This window comes from Archocentrus centrarchus, chromosome 7 (genome assembly GCF_007364275.1).
Source record: "Archocentrus centrarchus isolate MPI-CPG fArcCen1 chromosome 7, fArcCen1, whole genome shotgun sequence".
Classification (NCBI taxonomy): Eukaryota; Metazoa; Chordata; class Actinopteri; order Cichliformes; family Cichlidae; genus Archocentrus; species Archocentrus centrarchus.
In genome coordinates this window covers 3,177,869-3,200,638 of record NC_044352.1, presented here as the reverse complement: position 1 = coordinate 3,200,638, position 22,770 = coordinate 3,177,869, and the positions used below count along the sequence as shown (strand labels likewise).

Sequence of the window (22,770 nt, the reverse complement as noted above, 5' to 3'; positions counted from 1 at the left end):
AATAACTTGAAACTCTGAGACATTAACTCATAATTTCGACGTGTGGATGACAAAAAAATGTTTCTTCTCAGTGGCAGAAACGAGCTTCCATCATCAGGTCTGTCAGCGGTCTGCAGAAAACTGGGAATACTCATTTGAGCCAATTCATTTTCCAGACAATAAAAATATAAAACCGTGTGTTCATATCGCTGCCTGCAGTTTTCATTACAGCAAATCTGGCTGGCCTGTCTCTCTTTTTTCAAAAACGATTATGAGTGATAACTACATTAACCTTTTCTTCTGTTATGACACCCAGATCTAATCTTATTAAACAGAGAATAAAAAGCATTATTTGGGTCATATCCCAGATGTGTTCAGACTGTGACATAATCAGTGGCTTTAAAGAAGATTTAAGCTCAAATCAAACAGTTCATGTTAATCACTCAGACAGACAGCAGGTCTCGTTTCGTCCTCAGACGGTCGGATCAGCTCGTTTGTCTGCACAGCACAAACTAATAGTTTGACCCCCCCCACAGGTGTGTAAATCTCCGATGACAGGAAACACTCGTCTTCGTGCTCCCTCTTGTTTAAAACCTGAGAACTGTGATCAGTGTGCGACCCGAGGCGTGTTTTCATGTTGCACAAACCAAAATAGACTCACATCAGAGTTTCATTAAAGCTCAGCTGCAAAACAACCTGCCCGAGATCAACGGGGGGGCACCGGGGGGGTGGGGGTTCAGTCCCCGTGTAAATGGTTTGTGTTTTTCTATGAAAAAGCACTTCTCTTTGCTGAAATGAGGTCCCCAGCAGAGTCATTATGAAGCAAATTAGATGGGCGATGTGGAGTTTCATTTTTCTTTCATGGTCCAAATCAAAAACCACAAACACATTTAGCTCAAACCAGCAGAGAGCTTTGGTGAAAATGAAAAGATTTTCAATCACGGGGAGAAATTCAAGCACCCCAGCAGACCGTGCCATACAACACTACACAAAAACAACAAGTGGAGCTAAGGCAATTAACCCTTTTCATCCCGGAGGTCGCTGCACCACCAGCAGGTTTTTATCTGATTAAAATACCGAAAAGTGTAAAAATGCTTCCATAACCTCAGTTAATCACATCATATTTCATGACCTGCTAAACTGTCAGAATAGAGGAGTTATGAAAACTGATATCTGAAAATAAAATATCCATAGATTGTATTTAAAAGATGGACACAGCCACCGCCTGTGGTTTGGGATTTTAAGCCTCGGCTTTAGCGGTTTTCCTGGGACGGTTTAGCCACAGAGAGCTGATATCAGTCAGTGAGCGCTGCTGTGACAGTCTGCAGTGTACAAACAGACACTGGTCAATCTACACAGGTGTGAACTGTTGTCTGTGTGTGTGTGTGTGTGTGTGTGTGTGTTAGTCCTGTGACAGGCAGGCGGCCTGTCCAGAGTACACACCACCTCTAACCTAAACACAGCTGAGATGGGCTCCAGCACCCCCACTGAATGGATACATGTTTGAGAAAATGAACGAATGAACTGAGTTTATTGATTATTAGACAAAAAGAACAGAAGCTAGCTCATTGCATCACCGTGTGATTCCTGTTCCTATAATAATCTGATTACTTTAACTTTAGCTGCTGCCATAAATTAGACTTTCAGCCTTTCTGCCCAAAATATTAAACAACAATTAAAAAGTCTGAAGGTTGGTCAGTTCACACCATGGTAACAACTACTGCTGCTCATCTTCCACCTGAGGCTGTGTGTGTGTGTGTTTTGTAATTACTCCAGTGAGGCACTCTGCCAGTGATGCCAGCCAGCCTTTGGGGAGACACACTCACACACACACACACACACACACACACACACACACACACACACACACACACACACACACACACACACACACACACACAGAAAGAATATCTTACACACACAAGGCTAAAGCGCAGAATTGCATCTCTGTCTCTCACACACACACAAACACACACACACACACACACACAGAACTCCACAGGTAGAGTAATAGAACAGTAAATCAACATGGTGACAGGAAGTTGGCGGAGCTGACAGGAAACGGAGACACTCTCCCCGGGTGGTTCGTCTTCTCTGCTGTGCCGTGTGTGTGTGTGTGTGTGTGTGTGTGTGCAGACTATGAGAGACATGACTACTGCAAAAAGTGTTTGTTTTTTTTAATCAAAGTTTCTTCGTTTGATCATTTAGGAGCAACGATCGATGTGAGCTGTGTTCAGTCTGCACGGAGACACAAAGATTCCAACAAAGCAGTGGACACGAATCATTTCTTCATTTGTTTTCTGTCTACCTTAAAGGACCACGTGGAACGAATATTAACTGTATTATGGATTTCAGGCCAACCCAGTCAGCTGCACCCTCATCTGTGTGTTTGTGTTGGTGATGTCATATCAGATGACACAACAGCAGATAAAATTGGTTTTTCCTTACTGTAACAGCTTCAGTCTTTTCTTTCAGTTGATTATGTAGGCAACCCCCCCCCCCCCCCCCCCCCCCCCCAAAAAAAAAAAACCCACTCAGAAAAAAGTTCATCAAACATGCAGATTGATTAGTTTTACTTCCACACACTGAAAGTCACCACCCACAGACTGTACATAAAAGATGGATGTAGCACACTGTGACATCACCCATCAGTAGGTCCCACTGTGACTAGCTTCAGGATAGAGCTCAGTTTTGATTTCAGCTAACTGAATCACTAAGATCTACCCAGAGGAAGCCAAACTCGGAGGGTCTCTGTCGGTGAACCTGTGGAAGGATTATTAATGGCTGCCCTCGACTCTGGATCGCTCACCTGCTCTGCTTTCAGTGACGCGAGACACCTGGCTGTTGGCTCATGCCCCCTGGCTAAAGAGCAGGTCTTCTCAGGCACATGATGCAAGTTCACATCCACCTGGAGCTCTTTCTGACTCGTCTGCACCCACGGTGGAGTAAGGCCTGCGGTGACCCCTGGTTGCTCTTTATATTCAGGGCCCAACACCATGCCCCACCCCAGTTCAGTTTGGGCACTTTATGCCATCAGTAGGTCCTGGCACCAGTCTGGAGCAGATCATGAGTGCAGGAATGCCAACATTCGTTCCAGTAAACACGGCCAACATTCGAACTAAAACGACGAACTGTCCATCTGTGTAAGGGTCCACGGTCCTTCACTGTATTTAGCTACAGCTTATGTAAGCAAACCAATATGAATATGGAGGTAATACAATCACTTATCCCAGATGAAGATCCCTAATGCAGTTAGCTCAGTTTGGGCACTGAAATTCAAACTTTTAGTGGGGAATTGGTCACACAGGGTTCAGGTTTCAGTTTCAGGCCTTTGTGGAACTCTGTGTGTAATTTTCATTTAGCCTACCTTCTCTGTACATTCATCAAGAGCAGTTATAGAGCTGTGGGAGGAGTTTTCAATCTTTTTGGGGTCTTTGAGTCAGTTTGTGAGGTCTTTGTTGAAACTCATCCATCACCGTGTCCACTCTCTCCTCTGCATTCTGTCTCTCTCTGGATTGATATGCAGATCACCGAATCCCTGCACACACCGGCCGAATACAGCAGCCGTCGAGCAGCTTTTCCCAGGATGTATTTGTTCTTTTGCTGCTCTCCTCTCTGGTTTAGAGTTTCTGAAACAGTAGCAGAGGAGAGCCGCAGGGAAGATTTAGTTTGTCCTCCACAGAGCAGGGGACATTTGTCTTCTTTATTTATTTATCTTTTTTTTCTCCCCTGTACAAATAGCTGAAGGCTGTAGCAAGCAGCGGTCATCAGTTAGACTCAGCACCACCCCCTTCTTTTCCTCCTCAATCTCATCGCCTCCCTCAGCTCCTTCTCTTTCCTCTCACCCGTCCTCCACCTATACCTGGTAGCCTGCTGACCTGTCGGCACACAGGAGATCTGTGTGTGTGTGTGTGTGTGTGTGTCACTGCGAGTCCCTCAGGCTGTATCCTCCACCAGTGAAGCAGCTGTTTTCCTGCGAGCAGGAGGAGAAGCAGCTGCTGCCTCTCTCTCGCAGATTCACCGAGTTTGCTCTGTTATTCATTTACTGACTCAACGTTCGCTCTGAGCCGGCGACTCTTCAGCCTGACCTCAGTCACATCAGCAGCTCAAACCTAATCCTGCTCTCTGTAATGGATGCTTCTGCTAAATTACACATAAATGCCTCTGCCACCATTGTAGCAGGAGAGCATTAGAGGTAAAGAGCATACTTAACTAAACAGTATTGGTCTAAAAATGAGTCGAGAGAAAAGAAATCATTAAAGCTACACTGTAATTTTTTTGGCAAATATTTATCTTTGCTTTTAGGAAATTAATTCAGCTCCTTTTTCGTGATTTTGTGTGTTTCATTCAGCTGCTAACCTGACCTGAGGCATCTTTAAAAATAGGTATTATTTAATCCTGTGGAAAAGAAAATCCACCCTTTTCCAGTTCTAAGGTTTAATGTGTCAGAACACAAAAAAAAACCTCATCATCTGATTCTCAGCAGATCTTAAACTAAAACCTCAGAGGAAAAACATGTGACAGCATTATTTACTGAACAAAAACCAAACTAAGAACTACGTAATAACGGTTTTCTGTGACTTTATCAGTCTTTCATACTGTTGCAGAGGAATTTTGGCCCACTCTGCTTTACAGCAGGGCTTCAGGTCATTGAGGTTTGCCGCATTCATTGATGCACAGCTCTCTGAAGCTCCCTGCAGCTGCAGGACAGACGGCCTCACTTGGAGGAGTTCGTGGTTGACTGCCTGTAAGGAGCCCAGATCCTCAGCAATCCTCCACCGTGCTGACAGCTGGTCTGAGGTGTTTGTGCTGAGGTGCTGAGTTGGGTTTCCTCCAAACGTACTGCTGAGCACGACGAACAAACATCTCCACTTCGGTCTCGTCTGTCCGAAGGTTGTTGTTCCAGAGGTCTTTCCGTTTGTTCAGATGCAGCTTTGCAACCCTGAGCTGTGCTGCCATGATCTTTATAGAGAGAAGAAGCTTTCTCCCGGCAGTCCCTCTACATCAGCCGTACCTGTTCGGTAACATGTTAACTGAGGCCTTACAGTCTGAGCCGGGATGTCCCAAGAAGATTGTCAGCTGTCTTGAATGTTTTTCACGTGTGAATACTTCTCATTATAGAATGATGGACTTTGGATGTGGATTTATAACGTCCTCCTTATACTAGACAGAATCCGAACAATGAGATGATCCCCTCTGAGCTGTGCTTGGTGATGATGGGGAAGAAGAACCTTTAACAGGAACAGGGCAGGATAAACAGCCAGCTAGCAGTTCCCCTTTCAGCTGAAGTATCTGCCCTGTCACCATTTGCATTCTCTGACAACAGGCTTGCAATGATCACATTTCCCACACACGAGCGGTGAGTCAGAAAGGCGAGTGGAGACAAGAAGCTTCACTGACACCTTCCTGAAACTCTGCCTGATGTTTTTATGTTCGTGCTCAAGCCTGGTAGAGGGAAACATAAATATGATGAGACACCTGCACAGGTGCACATTTTTATTCTGCTTTCAGTGAAAATTTAAATGAAATTTTCTCTCCTTTCACTCTGCAAAACTTTAAATCAGCTGGCAGAGACAAACAGTGTCCAAAGATTTCACGGAGCGGCGATAATGAGACCTCTGAGGTGTCTCAACTCTAACCGCTCTAATCTTATCTTTTCCTCTTCATCCCTCCTTTCTCCTCTTCTGCCATTCTCTCCTTTCACAGCCTGTCAGTGATACCTGCCTCTCTCTCTCCTGCTGAAGTCGTCTCTAATTAATTCATTATGAACCGTAAAAAAACCCCAAAACAACAAAAACAGATTCAACACAAAAAACTTCACCGAGCAGCGCAGGTCGATCAGAATGAGAGGACGAAGGCATCACACACGCTCCTCTTCCTCTACCACTTCCACCTCTCTCTTACTTTCTCTTCATCCCCCTCTCCATCCCTCCGGGCGGTTCATCCATCCTGCCCACTCAGAGACAGAAATAGACTGATGGAGAGCAGGAGAGCTCTGCTGGGAGATGACCACTGGACACACACACACACACACGCATGCACACACAGACACACACTTTACTGTATGCACACATATATTAAGACAAAACAGGCTCCTATAGACTCTGCTGCAGAGTTCTTCCACATGATTCACAGCAGCTCTGATGTGATTCGACTCCTTGTTTAATATTTACGTGCTCCTCACACTTTACAGCAGCTCTAACCTTGATGAAGGCAGGATTTATTTCCTGGTGAATGTACTGGAGTGCATTTGTTTTTGCCTAAATAGCAGAGCATATATTACAGAATGTCAGTGAGTCATTTAACACATATATCAATGTCCCTGCATTGAGCCAGTGGGACCTGCAGAGCAGCAGACATGATGGTGGACCTCAGCTGTGATGTTTAGTGCCAAAGTTCATTTTTCATCACTATTTTCTAGCTTCAGTGCTTATCATAAAGAACAGCACAGAGGAAACAGGTCACCCACTCAACCTGCTGTGTTTAAATGAAGATTTAAAGAGTTATAGGTGGCACTGTGGAGCAGCGATTAGCAAGAAGCTTCCAGGCTGGAACCTGCTGGATCTTTCTTTAGGAGTGCATCTGATTCCAGTAGTTTCCTCCCGTAGTCCAAAGACATGGTATGAGTGTGGTTTTCTGCCTTTCAGCCCTCCTGTACCTGCAACAGGCACTTAGGAACACTACCACCAAAGATCCCTCCATAAGATCCTGAAGATCAGCTGAAACAATGGACACGCCAACAGCATTCTGGAGGAAACGAGCACCCCAGCATCACACCACAGTAATGCAGCACCAACTGTGATGGACAGGCCATGTCATCCATCTAACGCAAGTCTCCGAAAAACTGATGCTGGACTCTGAGCTGCAGGAAGGTCAGCATGCCCCTGAGGGGCCAAGAAACATTTCAAGGATAACGTCAAGACCATTTTCAAGATATCTTACATCACATCAAGCAACTGCAAGTGCCATGCACTGGGGAGGTGCTCATGGAAGAAAGCTGTGCAGGAAGGAGCTGCACAGAACTGAACAGGAAGTGGAAATCCACCGTGCAGCAGAGACAACACGGCAGCATCGCAAAGAGCGAGAGAGAAAGACTCCTCCATGAACAGCGACCACTTCTCTCCTCTGCCCACACTGCACCAAAATATGCAGTTCACAGCTTAACCGACAACCATCAGAAGACCTATAAGTAAACCCAACGAGAGAGGACAGTCTCACACACCTGGAGTGACTGCCGCTACTGATCTCTCTGTATCAGGCCTGCAAAGCACTGGAGACCAGTCCAGTATGCACCCCCTTACCCTGTGATGTGCCTCTATCTGTAGTATAAGTGGTTAGGAAAGATGGATGGATGGAAAAATGTTTTTGCCATCACTTAACTGTCGATTTAACTGTTGATACTGGTAAATTTTATTCTAAGAGCCAACAGGAGGCTCCACTGCTGCCACTCTGTTTAAATAAAGTGCAGTCCTTCATTGACCATCATGTGGCTGAAGACAGGATTCAGACTGGGCAGCAGGTAAGTTTGGTACACACACACACAGTCCATGCTTTCTATGATTTGGATGTACTGCTTCTTTAAGGATCCTATTTGGGACCTGGCAGTATTGTAACAAAATCAGTCTGTATAGTCTCAGCTGTAGGTGTGAAGCTGATCTGTCAGCCAATCAGCTTCAAGATCACTGCTGCAGAGAACATTTGAATTTTGCAAATAATTTCCTCAGAGGTTTGGACTGACGTAACGGAGGAAAAAAAGGGAGAGCGCGCACACGCACACACACACACACACACACACATTTGCACTCCTGTACATGTGAGGACACAGTTGCAGTCACAGAGCCCTGAAGCCCTGACAGTCTGAATATCTCACAGATCAATAATGAAAGCTGGTATCTTGCACAGCTCTTCTCTGTATTTATTGGTCTGAAAGTATTCAGACAGAATGCTGCTTTACACAAAAGCACATCAAATAAAGGTTAAAGCACATAAAGATCACAGATTCAATTGGCTTCCGTGACATTTAGAGGATTAGAGACTGATTATTACATTTTATTTAACATGAAATTAGATTGTGTGTTTCTGCCACAAACTGTTGGACTGTCTAACACTCACCAGGAGCAGTTATCTCAAATGAGCTTGCTGTTCCTGCACAGGTTTAAATGCTAAAAGGTCTAAAGCTGAATTTATGGCCCGTGTTTGTCGGTGTGCATAGCTTATTGGCCACACGGAGAAAAGGGTAATGGGAATTCGACAAACACAGGGGCTACAGAGATGCACTCGCATGCAGGATTGTCCCAGGAGTGTCATGCAAATGTTTATCTCACAGAGAAAAGGGTAATGGGTAATAACAGGCACTTGGCAAACCTGCAAAGGTTAGCTTAACTTAGGGAGTGGCTCCATTACCATGAAAGCCACTCGATTCAAGTCAACAGTATCAGATTAAAAACTTACAGCTGGCAGGCCCGTGGTAACACTTAAACACATCTATGTATCTTCATCCACAGTTCATGTCCCAGGGAAAATTCAGCTTCAATTTCAGCTCCTTTTTATTTCTAATTTAGTGGAAAGTAGGATTTCTATTTTGGTAGAAATGGCCAAATACTAATTTTCTTGGTTTCTCCCTCTGTGACAAAGAAATGCAAGGTCATATCCTGATCCAGGATACTACAGGTGCTGGTCATAAAACAAGAATATCATGAAAATGTTGATTTATTTCAGTAATTCCATTCAAAAAGTGAAACTTGTATATTATATTCATTCATAACACACAGAGCGATATATTTCAAATGTTTATTTCTTTTAATTTTGATGATTCAGTATCTCAGAAAATTAGAATATTGTGAAAAGGTTCAATATTGAAGACACCTGGTGCCACACTCTAATCAGCTAATTAACTCCAAACACCTGCAAAGGCCTTTAAATGGTCTCTCAGTCTAGTTCTGTAGGCTACACAATCATGGGGAAGACTGCTGACTTGACAGTTGTCCAAAAGACGACCTTTGACACTTTGCACAAGGAGGGCGAGACACCAAAGGTCATTGCTAAAGAGGCTGCTGTTCACAGAGCTCTGTGTCCAAGCACATTAATAGAGAGGCGAAGGGAAGGAAAAGATGTGGTAGAAAGAAGTGTACAACAACAGGGATAACTGCACCCTGGAGAGGATTGTGGAACAAAAGCCATTCAAAAATGTGGGGGAGATTCACAAAGAGTGGACTGCAGCTGGAGTCAGTGCTTCAAGAACCACCACACACAGACGTATGCAGACATGGTTTCAGCTGTCGCAGTCCTCGTGTCGAGCCGCTCTTCAACAGAGACGGCGTCAGAAGCGTCTCGCCTGGACTAAAGACAAAAAGGACTGGACTGCTGCAGAGTGCTCCAAAGTTATGTTCTCTGATCAAAGTCAATGTTGCATTTCCTTTGGAAATCAAGGTCCCAGAGTCTGGAGGAAGAGAGGAGAGGCACAGAATCCACGCTGGCTGAGGTCCAGTGTAAAGTTTCCACAGTCAGTGATGGTTTGGGGTGCCATGTCATCTGCTGGTGTTGGTCCACTGTGTTTTCTGAGGTCAAAGGTCAACGCGGCCATCTACCAGGAAGTTTTAGAGCACTTCATGCTTCCTGCTGCTGACCAACTTTATGGAGATGCAGATTTCATTTTCCAACAGGACTTGGCACCTGCACACAGTGCCAAAGCTACCAGTACCTGCTTTAAGGACCACGGTATCCCTGTTCTTCATTGGCCAACAAACCTGAAAACGTGACAGACTCAATCAATCAAAAACGAGGGTGAGTTTAATTCTCTCTCCCTTCCAGAGAAAAACCATCAGCGTGAGGCGCTGATCACTCAGCTGCAGTGAGAACTGCTGCAATTACACAGATTATCCATAAGACCATCAGAGTCCTAACAATACACACACACACACACACACACACACATACACACACACACACACACACACACACACACACACACACACACACACACACACACAGGGCAGTGATGTATCATGCAGACAACACTGAGTCTCCTCTCTGCAGTGACCGCTGGGAGTGAACATTACAGCTGAGTTATGCTTGATAGATGAAGTGGCTACAACGCTGACAGATATGATCCCTGATGTGCTGCTGACCTGCTTCCACTGAAAAACACTTTTTTTTAACAGCATCTCTGCTTTATTGCTTCATTTGACACAGGAGAGAACGACAGCTGCAAATATCCCACCACACATCTGTGAACCGGGGAGCTTTAAATTTCACATCTTTGTAGTTTATGTGTTTGGAAGTTGCTTATAAATTTTTGGAAGATGCAAATGTTTTGTGAACCTGTTCAGTTGTTGTATAGTTTAGTTTCACATGTAGACGCCAAACGCCAGAGGGAGGCTAATCAATCAGAGCTGATTGAAAAAAAGAAAAGAAAAAGTTAAACATGATGTGCTCTGCGGGCCACCTTAAAAATCAATCAAACAGTCAGTTAATCAATAAACCCGTAAATGAATCATTCTGCTGTCTGTATGATCAAAAGTGAGAAAAAGACGCCGACATGACACCGAGTGGAGTTTTCTGTCTCTTCCACCTCTCCCTCTCTCTGTCCAGTGATCAGAAACACATGGGAACACACACACACACACACACACACACACACACACACACACACACACACACACACACACACAGGGAAGAATGTGGAGGAGTGCAGGTCATCTGGAGCTGAACCAGAAATCAGCTGCGGGGAAACAAACGAGGCTGCAGAGTTCACACTGAAACACAAACTCCTTAACTCCTCTGCACGCGTCCCCGCGATCGACTCCCAGGCAGCTCAGTGCTTCATGCAGTAGAACATTAAACATTTACCACACTGTAACAACCGCATCAACGGCCCGGCCTCCTGAAAGCACATGATTAATGTGAATAGGTGGTTGTTAGTGTTAAAAAGCTTGAACATTGTTCTGCTGCTGATCTTTAAAACATCTGCAGCGCTGAGATGTCTGCTCGTTTGTTTGCCAGTTGGCAGAATTTCATTGCACTAAATTTTGATGGAAAGTTTAGCCACGCTCCACGAGAGAGACAACATTTGTTCTTGATGCATATCCAACAGCGTATTTATGTAACTGCCATTTCATTTCACTCCATGTTTTTAAGCAGTCGTCTTATTTACAGGCTGGAACGTGTTTGTTTTTGCCCTGAGTCAGGGATGCGTGGGTCCTACGCACATCGTTTCCAAGCAGGCGCGGTAACAGATATTTCATGAAAATGGAACAAATATGTCCATCTAAGAGTTTTTTTTTTTGCATATGCTGATTGTTCAGCTATCCACTCGTTAAGTGATGATGTAATGGCCGTGGGTCCACTCTGAACATTTCTTTGAACTTTTCTTTTAAGCTACGCTTTTACAGTTACAGCCTAAAAGTATTTCAACACTTCATTAAAGGATCTCTCTCAGGTGACTAACATTTCAGTCATTAAGCTCACAATCGAGACGTTTTCACAGCAAGTAAGTCAAACCACACCGCTGCATATCAACCACTCAGCTCATCTCAGATGTTCTCTGGGCTGAATTTGGTCCACTTTCTGCTCTTCTTCCTGCCAAATGATGGTTTGTCTCTGCCCATCGGAGACCCTCTATATGACCTTTGAGAACAATTCAGCCCTCAGTCTCCATCTTCCCCATACTAATGTGTTCATATTAGCCTAACCACAGCCTTTTAGCTATGGTTAAGCAATTAGCCACGAGGCAGCACATGATTTTATGTCGATGAGCCCAACTTCACTAACCCTCCAAATGCTGCTGGTGTTTAGTTTTCGGTCTCCATTTATGCCCAAACTTAAAGCAGTGCAGTGCATTTCTGGGCTGCCAGAGCCTGCAAATACACCCCAAATCAGCTCAGTTTGAGTTTGATGGCAGCAAACGCTGGGAGGGAACAAAAGGCTGGAGGAACATTTTACCATTGATTAGGTTATTGGGCAACAGGTCAGTGACATGATTGGGTATAAAAAGAGCATCTCAGAGGCAGTTTCTCAGATGCAAAGATAGGCTGAGGTTCGCCAATCTGTAAATGGGAATCAGGAGAAAAAATCAATATTGGATATCTGTGATCTTCAGGCCATCAGCCAGTACAGCATTTAAAACAGGCCTGATTCTGTCATGGAAATCACTGCATGAGCTCAGGAACAATCCCATAAATCATTAACACAGCTCACCGCGCAGGTTAAAGTGCCATCGTGCACAGACGAAGCCATCTGTGAGCATGATCCAGAAATGCTGAGCCATGGAGGCCACACGCTGTGGACTAAAGAGCAGAGGGACCATCCAGTTTGTTATCAGCACTCAGCTCCACAGCCTGCATCTCTGATGGTATGGAGGTGCATTAGCGCTGACGGAAAGGCACCATCAATGCTGAAAGGTACATACAGGCTTTATAGCAGCATACTGCATCTATTACAGCAGCATGGCTTTACAGTAGAAGAGTCTGGGTGCTGAGCTGGCCTACAGTCCAGACCTTTGACCACCTGAAAAACGACCCTGTCCCAACATTTGTTTGAGACGTATTGCTGCCATCAAATTCAAAATTAACTAATATTTTTCTTAAAATGGTTCATTGGTGCTTGATATATTTTCTATGTCCTATTGTGAATAAAATATGGCTTTATGAGATTTGCATAATATTGTCTTCTGTTTTTATTTACATTTTACACAGTGTCCCAACTTTATTGGAGCTGAGGTTGCAGTTGTGGCCACCAACTGGTTGCCCAGAGGTTTAGCAGTCAACAGTCAACCCCTTCGACCTCTTTCAATAGTTAGGTGATTGCACAGGTGGTGTCTCCAAACAATCACGGTCCTCTCAGTGAATAACTGCTGTCCAGTGTGGACAGACTGTCAGTGCGTTACAATCAGTCTGAGTCAGCCTGCTCCGGTGAGTGCAGCTTGTTTGCAACAGAGGACTCGACTCGCCAACAGGTTGTATTCTGGTTCTATTCCTGTGTAAAAGCAAAGCTGTACCTGTGTCATCACCATCCTGCAGTAACTAAGTCATTGGTTAAGGAGGAATTTCTGTTTTGAATCTGTTTCAGGCTGAACTCTGAAAGTAATTAATGTGATTTACGTTTGTATTTCTGTTTGATATGAGATTCTCTTTATTTTCAATTTTCACCGATTCATCACAGTTAATTTACTGTATCATTACAACAGCTTGCATTTATTGCCAACTTGACCCCATTCAGTCACAAACTGATGCAGACTGACTGTCTTATTGTTGTTTTATTGCCATCGTGATGCACCCTGAAGACAGCAGCTGACTGTGAGTGGTCACAGACCGGGTACCCGTTTTTGAAGCAACCGTTTCAAAGGCAACGAGATTGAAACATCACTTCATGCAGTCACGGTCATTTTGGTCGTGCTCTGGTTTTCAACCACCGTTTTCCGTTGCGTGACTGTAGCATCAGGGAGGTGTTTGGGTGACATCCTGGTCAGATTAACCATTAAATAGTCCCCTTTGAGATGCTCTAAGCTAATGTCTTCCTGAACTTTTGACTTATTAAATCAAAATGAATTACAGATGGAAATTTTCTCTTTCAGTGGCAGAAACAAGCTTCCATAGATCGACACAGATCTGTTGTGACATGACGATATTCCGATGAAAGAGGAAAAGTCCAGGCCCAGATAAAATAAATGGACATCTCCTTAAAAACTGTGCAGAGCAATCAGCTTTTCTCAAAGTCTCTCGAGTTTCATAAAGATCCTCGTATTTAGTAGCAGGGGTGTGGAGGACGCTGTGTGCACTTTGCTCCACAAGGTGTCAGAGCGTCTGGATGGTGCAGGTAGTTTTTCCCGTTTGCTTTTCATAGACTTTTCACCTGCTTTTAATTGCATTCAGCCCCATATTTTAGCGCGACGTCTCACCAGTACATATAACCTTGATTCTGGTCTATTGGTTCCCCTCAGGGGTCTGTACTCTCTCCACTTTTATTTGTTCTTTACACAAATGAGTGTCGGCGCCTCTATCAGAACAGATATATGATTAAGTACGCAGTCGACTCAGTGATCATCTCTCTCTGCTCCATGATGCGGATCCTGTAGTTGTAGATGATTTTGTAGCACGGTGTGGGCGTTCCACTCTGGACATAAATGCATCGAAAACAAAGGAAATGATCGTGGACTTTCATCGGAAAACTTCATCCTTACCTGCTGTTCATATTCATGGCCAGGAAATTCAGGTAGTGAAGAAACACAAATATTTGGGCACTATATTGTACAACAAACTGTCATTTAACACAAATGCAGATGCCATTTGTGCAAATGCTCATCAGCGTATGTATCTGTATTGGAAACTTAGAGGTTTATTGTGGCTATTTTTATGAAAATGATTTATTCTTGTTTTATTGAGTCTGTTTGGATCTCTGAGCCTCAAGAACAAAAGGAGGTTGGAGAACATTGTGAACCTGTGTAGCAAAGACAGAGGTATAATGATCCTGGCCTTCTGTACAGAGTTAGGGCGACCCAAAAGGCAGAGAGGATTCTGGGTGATGGCACTCACCCCGTCTTCAGAGTATCAGCTTCTTTGCCGCATTGCAGAACAAACAGACTTAAATTTTCATTCGTTCCTACCACGATTATTTTTTATTCTATTATGATTCTGTGTCTCTGGTTGTATGTGTTGCATGTGATTGATTGATTGATCCCTTGGGGATAGTAAAGTAAAGCTTGGATAACAGATGCGGCGTGTTCTCCGACGACCTTGAATGCACAGTTTTGAACCTTAAGGTTGGATGTGTTAACTTCCTGTACGTCAGTGTGAGGTGTGCACGCTGTGTGAACAGAATGAGATTGCGTGTGTGCGTTTTCATTGTTTGGGTCCGGCCTGCATCATTAATCAGGAATGTGAGCGTGTGAGGCTGCTCTCACCGGGTCACACCGAGGGAACCGTAACACATGCGCTCAGCCTCGTTTCTTCTCATCCGCATCTCCGCAAATCTGTGTTTGCATTCATCGAGTTTGTGCCTCTCTAACCTCGGATTCCTTCACACGCTCATTCTGCAATCCTCCACCAAAAAGCTCCGCAGAGCAGCTCTGTGATCTTGTTATCCTGGGATAACAGGCTTTTTCCTGTGATTACAACTTCCCATGTTGTTTTTGCAGGATTAAAAATAGCAGTTTTGTGAAGATGTTACCCCCTAAAAACAATGTCGTGGTTTTACAGAGACGTCGTTATGACACGACAGACTGAGATCAGACGTGATGGTAAAGATGTCAGACACGCAGTTGAATCCCAGGACAAATGGCTTATGGGAAATTCAATAAATATAAGCAGAGTTTTAATGAGTGTAATCATTGTTGCTGTAAGCATGAGAAACAAAGATCCACAAGCTGATTGTGATCCATCACAGCTGTTTGCCTGCAGTGGTGCTCCGTGTTAGCAGGCGGTGTGGCTGAATTAGTGATGAGCAAAAAAAAAAAAAGCTTTACCTGTCAGGTGTGTGCGGCGCTTCCTGCTGCGCTCAGTCCTGCAGAGACAAACAGAGACAGAAGAGGCCGTTAACAAGGAGCTCTGACTGACATTTATACTGATGTAAGGGGAGCAAAGCCGCCGTCACCTTAATGAACTGCTAAATCAGCAGCCCGTCACTGTTAACTACACAGTCATATTAAAACCACTGACAAGCGAAGCCAAGAAAATGATGCCGGGCGTAACCACAGCCGGAGAAAAGATGGATATCGCCACAGTGATGAAGTTCTGTTATGGAGGCAGACTCCTTTACTCATTTCCATAATTTACAAAATGAACTTTATGTTTTATCCAGAAGTAGCATCATCAGGAAAGTCTCTGCAGAGGTCATGGAGCAAAGGGAGCCTGAGGCTGGTTTCCCACTGACTTCGATGCAGCAGGAAGTACATTAAAGGTCGCCTAAGTCGAAGTTGCACAAATCGGAATCTGCAGGTCCCGATTTTTCCTAACCTTAATTCCAATAAAATCATCACCTAAATCAGATCATACAAGTCGGACTTTTGCCTACTTCGGATGAATCTGATCTCATTTCCAATTAAATGTGATCGCATAAGTCGGATGAGTTTAGTGCTAAAGCCCTCCGCAGCTCTCATCACGCCCACTTCCAAAAGCTTTCTTGTGTCGGCTTTTCTGTTCTCACAGAAATTTAATCACCTTTTTAGATCGGCTTCACCTTTCCCTCAGTATCTTAGTGGGAGTGAAGCAGAACTACACCCAAATCCTCTCTTTCTCCAGATGAATCTTACACTGAGGCCAGCAGCGATGCTTTCACTTCATTTGAAAACTTTTCAAATCTGCTGTAGACTGAAATGTGACAACATTGTAGCATAATCCTGATAAACACGAGCTTGTAACATCTAACCCTGCCTCCTCTGCGGTCCGCTGAGGTGCAGAAAACACTTCCTGCCACAGAAACATCAACACGTGCAGCTGGAATTCTTAGAAAGTGAATCTGGACTCAGATCCAATCATAGAAAAGCCGGTTTTATGAAATCACGTCGTTTTAAAATCACAACTCTTCAACTGTCAGTGAGCCGGGCTGCGGTAGCGAAGGGGCGTGTCCTAAAACCTAACCAGGTACCCTTTAGTGACCTAATCAAGTGCAGAAGACGGCGGTCCCGATGGGACACATGCTGGAATTCTACTGGCTGATAAACGTGTTTGTCGAAGCTGCCGCGGAGAAGAACGTTGTACGTGTAACGCAGCACGCAGGAAAAAAAGGCATCACATTACACACCAGGACGAGAAAGCGTTTGGTAAATGCCGGCGGCTGCTCCTCACAGTATGTGCTTTAAAAAAAAAAAAAGACTAGCTGCTACTCTGAGCTAAACACGTGACTGAATGATGCTCTGTCTCCTGCTTTAATGTATTTGTTTTGATTTGAAATATAAAGTTCTATAAATCTTTCTATAAATAATGTTAACTGAATACATGACATTTGTTAAGCTAATTAAAAATTATATTAAATAACTGATTCGCTTTTTCCCTCATAACAGACAGCATTTCAGCTTTAAAACTTCCAGCAGACGACCTCTGTGACCCCAGCTTTGCTCCATAATAAAACCACCGCTATACAAAATACAGTACACACACACACACACACACACACAGTGCAGTCAGTGATTCCTCTCACGTCCACCTCAAATCCCCCGAGTGAGAAGGAGCGAGGAGACGATGAAGAGGAGGAGGAGGAGGAGGTGGTGACTGAAGGCACATTTACCATCTGTAATCAAAAGAACTCCATGTTGTACCGTCGCCTCCCACCTCCTACTATTCTCTCCCTCCTCTCTTTCTCTCTCTCTTCAATTTCCTCCTTCTGTTGCAAAGCATGAGCAGCATACTGATGGTGGGATTACACACACACACACACACACACACACACACAAAACTAAAAACACAGACACACACACACACACACACACAATCTAGTGAGAGAAGTAATGACTTTCTGCCTTCTCTCTCAATTCGCTCCGAGCTGCCAACTCCCACTGGGTCACCGTGTGTGTGTGTGTGTGTGTGTGTGTGTGTGTGTGTGTGTGTGTGTGGGTGTGTGAGAATGTGAAAGAAACAGAAAGAGCAAAAGACACGAGGGAGGTGATACAACAGCTCCAATTAGCTGGGCTGGTGGTCTGTTTGGGGGGTTTGGTGTGTGTGTGTGTGTGTGTGTGTGTGTGTGTGTGTGTGTGTGTGTGTGTGTGTGTGTGTGTGTGTGTGTGTGTGTGTGTTGGCTGGATAATGAGACCACATGGTTGGAGGTCTTCAGGCAGGTTCAGGACCTGAACCTGATCTCCAGCCTTTCTGATGCACCTTGATTCCTCCGTCTGTGGACAGGAACACGCTCCCTCTCTGCAGGTTTGCAGCACTCGGCTGCTGCAGGTCCACAGATGGAGCTCGCTGGCATTTTATCATAACTGAATCCAGACCTGTACCTGCTTTCTGAGTTTGATTATCAAATCCCACATCAAAGTACCTTCAGCAGTGTGCTACTTCAGAAATTCTGGAGATTTTTTGAAAGCTGAAAAAGCACTTTCGCATTAAAAGCTCAGGGGGTCAAAATTACTGTTGTGGGGCAGGGTGGCCGAAATTCTGGGATAACAACACTGAGGCACACAAACAGAGTTTCAGGGGTTGTTGGACCACAGAGGGACATGAACACATGTGCTGTGCATGACTGGAGTCAAACACTCTGAGAAAAAGCAGCTGTAATGAGAATCCCAGGATTCTAATGCTGAAGCCTTGAGGAATACAACAGTTAACTGGCAACGGTCAACAGTAACAAAAGTGTTTAGTGTAATCTCACACTGTCTCCCACATAATTTGTGGGAGACTATTTGTGGTGCACGTGCGTGTTGTGCAATAATCAGCCATCTCTCCAGTGAGATCCATGTCCCACAGATGGACTCGAGCTGTGGACGTTTCGGTCCATGCAGAGTTCTAATAAAAACACAACCGGCAGTAAGTTCTGAGTAAGGGGCAGAAACAAGAACGATGGCAACATCCACCAGTAAATCCATCACTGATGTTCTCGTTCTGCTGGGCAGCTAGAAAAATAAATATATAAAACAATACTTCCAGAATAAACTTTACCCAGGGGCGGGGGGGGGGGGGGGGGGGGGGGCATCTGTGGGTGAAGCACTGCAACATTCATCATCTATAACTTCTTCTAATCATGTTAATCACACACTCTGTGATTTTAATTGAGATCAAAGCACTGACGACCAGAAAAGCACGACACTGACACTAATTGAAACTACGGTAATTAACTTCAGGACAAACTGCTCTGTGACATTCATTAACCCTGCATACACTTTTTATTTTGCTGCAGACATTTTTTTCTTTTAAGTTTAAAAGCATAGTGCCTTTAAACCCACGTCCACTAACCGCGCTGGTCTCAGTGATAATGTCTCACATTAATAAGCAGGTCTGTGGTTTTGTTGTAAAGTCAAAATTACCTTCTTCCTGCATCTTTTATCCAGTCATGCACAAACTACATGAGTTATATTGCACATTTCTTGAACTTTAATAACTGCTATTATTCTGCATCGTAATAACGGAGCAGAAAGTTTGAAAGACAAATGATACAGTGGAGCTAAATCAGCTGCAGGATGGATGCTCCTAAAGTGCAGATGTGGGCTGGATGTGGAGGAATCAGTAACAGAGGAGGTTTTCTTCTTGCTGACTCTTAAATCCATGCACTCAACTGAGCTGACAGGTTTGTTTGGCAATGTATCACCAAACAGCTGTTTCTCGAAACAACCGATCCAATGAGTGCTGTGGAGGCGACTAAGAATGAGCCAATCAGTGCAATGGGCAGAATTAAAGCTGTTAAACCCTGTTACGCTGCACACCACAACAAGAAGATTTCAAAAGGCTCGTTTGTTTTCAGGCATATGAAGAAACAAGCTGAACTGTACTTTACAGTTCAGCTTGTTTCTTCAGGCATATGAAGAAACAAGCTGAACTGTACTTTACAGTTCAGCTTGTTTCTTCAGGCATATGAAGAAACAAGCTGAACTGTAAAGTATGTCAACATGACTTAAACTGGCATTAGATTCAGGAGGATTCATTGGCCTCCAGTGAAGCCAATAATCTGCATGATTCTAACCTACCCATTATTTAGTTATAATCTCCTCTACAAACTCATGCTGACTGTCCACAAACACTGACATGTACCAGGCCTGTGAACTGAATCATTAGGTGAAAGGCCCTCCGGTCGTACTTTATTTTGTCTGTTAAATTATTTGAGTTTTGTTTTGGTTTTTTTGCTCTAACACTGCACACAGAAAGACAACATGGCAGGCTGTTACTTCCAAATGAGCTGAGCACAGATTAACTGGAAAAAGCAGCTTGTTTTGGTTGGGTGGTCTCATCCTTGCTGCTGGTTCCAGTGAGTCGGGTAAAGACGGGACTAAAAGGAAAAAGACTAAATGAACCCTAACCCAGCCAACCCAGACCAGAACAAACCACCTGACCCAAAGATGAGCCTGCAGTGGCCCTCTGTTTCACAGCTGGATCTGACGCCTGCTGGTCACATCTGGTTTTAAATGTCTTGCATTGATGGGTCTACCTTTGTAGAGTCCAACCAAACCAAACCTGGAAACTAAAGTATCTATCCATCGATCTAAATCACCAAGATGGCAACCACAAAAATGCTCAGTTTGAGGCTTAATAAGAGGACATCGCTAACCAATGTGTGACATCAAGGTTTCTATAACCAAATTGTTTTTCAATCTACATTTCTATTAACTTTTTATATGTGTCAGTGATGGCTAATGCTAACAGTATCAAGAATCAAGAATCAAGAATCAAGAATGCCTTTATTAGTCCCACAAATGGGGAAATTGCAGTTAACAGAACATCCATCCAAAACAAAAACATAACACAGACAGGGGGGGGACAGATGTCTGAGGTCATGCAACCGTTTCTCAACGGCGCTACCTTTAGCAGAGAGACAGAAAGAGATACATTGGGATAGTTAGGTTCAAAAAATCATCTCATACTGTGTTCATAAAGAACACCTTACGAGGTTCCAAAAAACACCTCAGCAAAAAGCATATTGCACATATAAAGCCGGGATAGCAGTATGGTGGGTAGGGTCAGGGTCAGGAGGGGACGCAGACGGAGACGAGAGGGTGGGGGCATTGTGGAGCCCAGATGCCAGCTCCCAGGCAAACAGTTCGCTGATAGTGATGGAAGTTCATCAGCAGCCTTGGTACACCAGATCCAGCTTCACAAATCACAGAGAGGGCTGAGGGGGATAGCGGCCTTCACACATAGCTCTGGAGAGATATGATTGCCAGCCAAGGCCGGCTAGGGAGCCGAATTCTGATAATGCAGATGTTGTTTTGGAACAGGCTGCTTGTTTTTTCAACAGCCTTCAGTCTCACTGGGAAACCATTCAATAAATCCAATAATCCAAATTCATTAGTTACCATCCTCACTGAGCAGAACCGTACCTTATCTCCAGATCGAACCCCTCTCACCTGCTACTCCCCAAGTCTACGGCTCAGGTTCATCAGGCTTGAGTCTGAGTCTGTACCATTCTGGTCAGCCCATCCACCTGGGTCGGCAGCCTCTGCAGATGTCGAACTGCCGTCCAGGTTTTCTTGATTTCACGGTAAATCAGGTATCCTCCAAGCCCAAACAGAAAAGATACCGCTACCAGATAGCCAAATATGTAAGCGTCTTCCACGTCTTCCACCTCTAGGGCCGAGAAGCACACAGGTCTCCACGAGCTCCAAGAGTCGATGACGTATCCAACCGGGTCTGTTCCACTCGGACACGCAGGCTCCCCTTTCCCAGATCTCATAGTGGAAAAAATTCGATCCATGGTCTTGAAGGCCCAGTTTGCCAAATCCATATTGCTCTCAATCTTATTCTTCTTATTCGAACAGTGTGCAAGAGACGCTCTCACAGCAAGCAGCAAGCAGGAAAGATAGGGAGGGCAGGGAGAGAGATAGAATGCGACCGTCCCCGTCAGAGGCTGGAGCAAGTATACCATAAACATATTCAGGCCTCAGTCAGAAAGGTCTAGAGACTGGTCAGTGACCACCTTGCTACTTCTGCTTGCTAGGGAGAAAATTATGCCGCGTTTCCACTCGTACCTACTCAGCCCGGCTCAACTCAACATGCCACGGTCTTGTTTTGTTTCCATCACAATTGAGTACCACCTCAATGTGGGTGGAGTCAATATAGCAACGCGGGCAGTAGTCTCGTGACGTAATTTGTATGCGACTCAAACATGGTTATTAGCTTGGACACGTCCTGATACACTTTCTCATTTCTCGTCTGCCACCAAGCACAGAAATGTCTGCACCTCCTAATTCGACCACGGTGTTGGTTTTCTTGCCTCCAGTTTCTCGCTGTCGGGTTTTAAAAAAGGCACGGTTGATTCTGGTGAAGGAGTCGCTCTCATGACTCAGCTAGTGACGGCACTCCCTGGCCAATCAGTGGCATGCTGTTCTTTGACGTCACATTTTCAGATAGTCTCGGATCACTTGGAATCCCGGCTGATTGGGTACTAAAATTGTACCTGGTACCAGGAGCTAATGGAAATGCCTAAAAACCGTGTCAAGCCTTGCTGAGTAGGTTCTAGTGGAAATGTGGCATTATGCTCCCCAGCTGGTTGGTGAGTGGTTGCTGGAGGCTGTGGGATGTGGGCTGCCACCAGGTGAAACCAGTTGCAAAGAGAGCATTGCACTGAAGCCCTCCTTGTGATTGTTTTTATCAGTAGCGGCCTGCTGCAGTTGCTCATAGTTTGCATGGAAGATGTCGACTCTTCTGCAAACACTCACTAACTAACCCCTAACTAACTAAAGTGCAAACAGGAAGCGGAGAACATTTTCTGTTAGTGTCAAAATTTCGCCTTACAGCTCAAATCAACACATCTCAAAAGGTGCAACTTTTACTTTGAAGGCGAGCGGTGTCCATTTTTACTTTACGTTGCATCCTTCACAGTTTGTGTTTGCAGACAAGTCAGAGTTTTCCATATAAATGATGAGTGACAGCAGCAAACTGAGAGTGACCAAAGCAATCACAAGGAGGTCACTTATACAGCACTGTCCCTTTTTCCTCTGGGCCTGCGGTTAACAGTTGTAACTTGTGTCTGAAAAAACATCTTAAAAATATAAAATTCCTCAATGTCTCGGTCCGTTGGGGGTCAGTTTAGGTCCGTTGGGGGTCAGTTTAGGTCTGTTGGGGGTCAGTTTAGGCTGTGGCAGACACTTTGGAACCTTAAATCATCTGACTGGATGGATATGAAATCTTTTGAGCTGGCTGGAGAGAAAAAGCTTCA

The 22,770-nt window shown here is 44.5% G+C and overlaps 1 protein-coding gene across 2 annotated transcripts in view; it reads right to left on the bottom strand.

Moving 5' to 3' along the window:
- sulf2b (sulfatase 2b) overlaps nucleotides 1-22,770 on the bottom strand; it is a 107,478-nt gene that overhangs the window by 68,163 nt on the left and 16,545 nt on the right. For both annotated transcript variants that reach the window (XM_030732964.1, XM_030732966.1), the window contains exon 2: nucleotides 15,437-15,474. The gene's annotated coding sequence lies outside the window, so the exon portion shown is untranslated. The remainder of the gene's footprint in view (nucleotides 1-15,436; nucleotides 15,475-22,770) is intronic.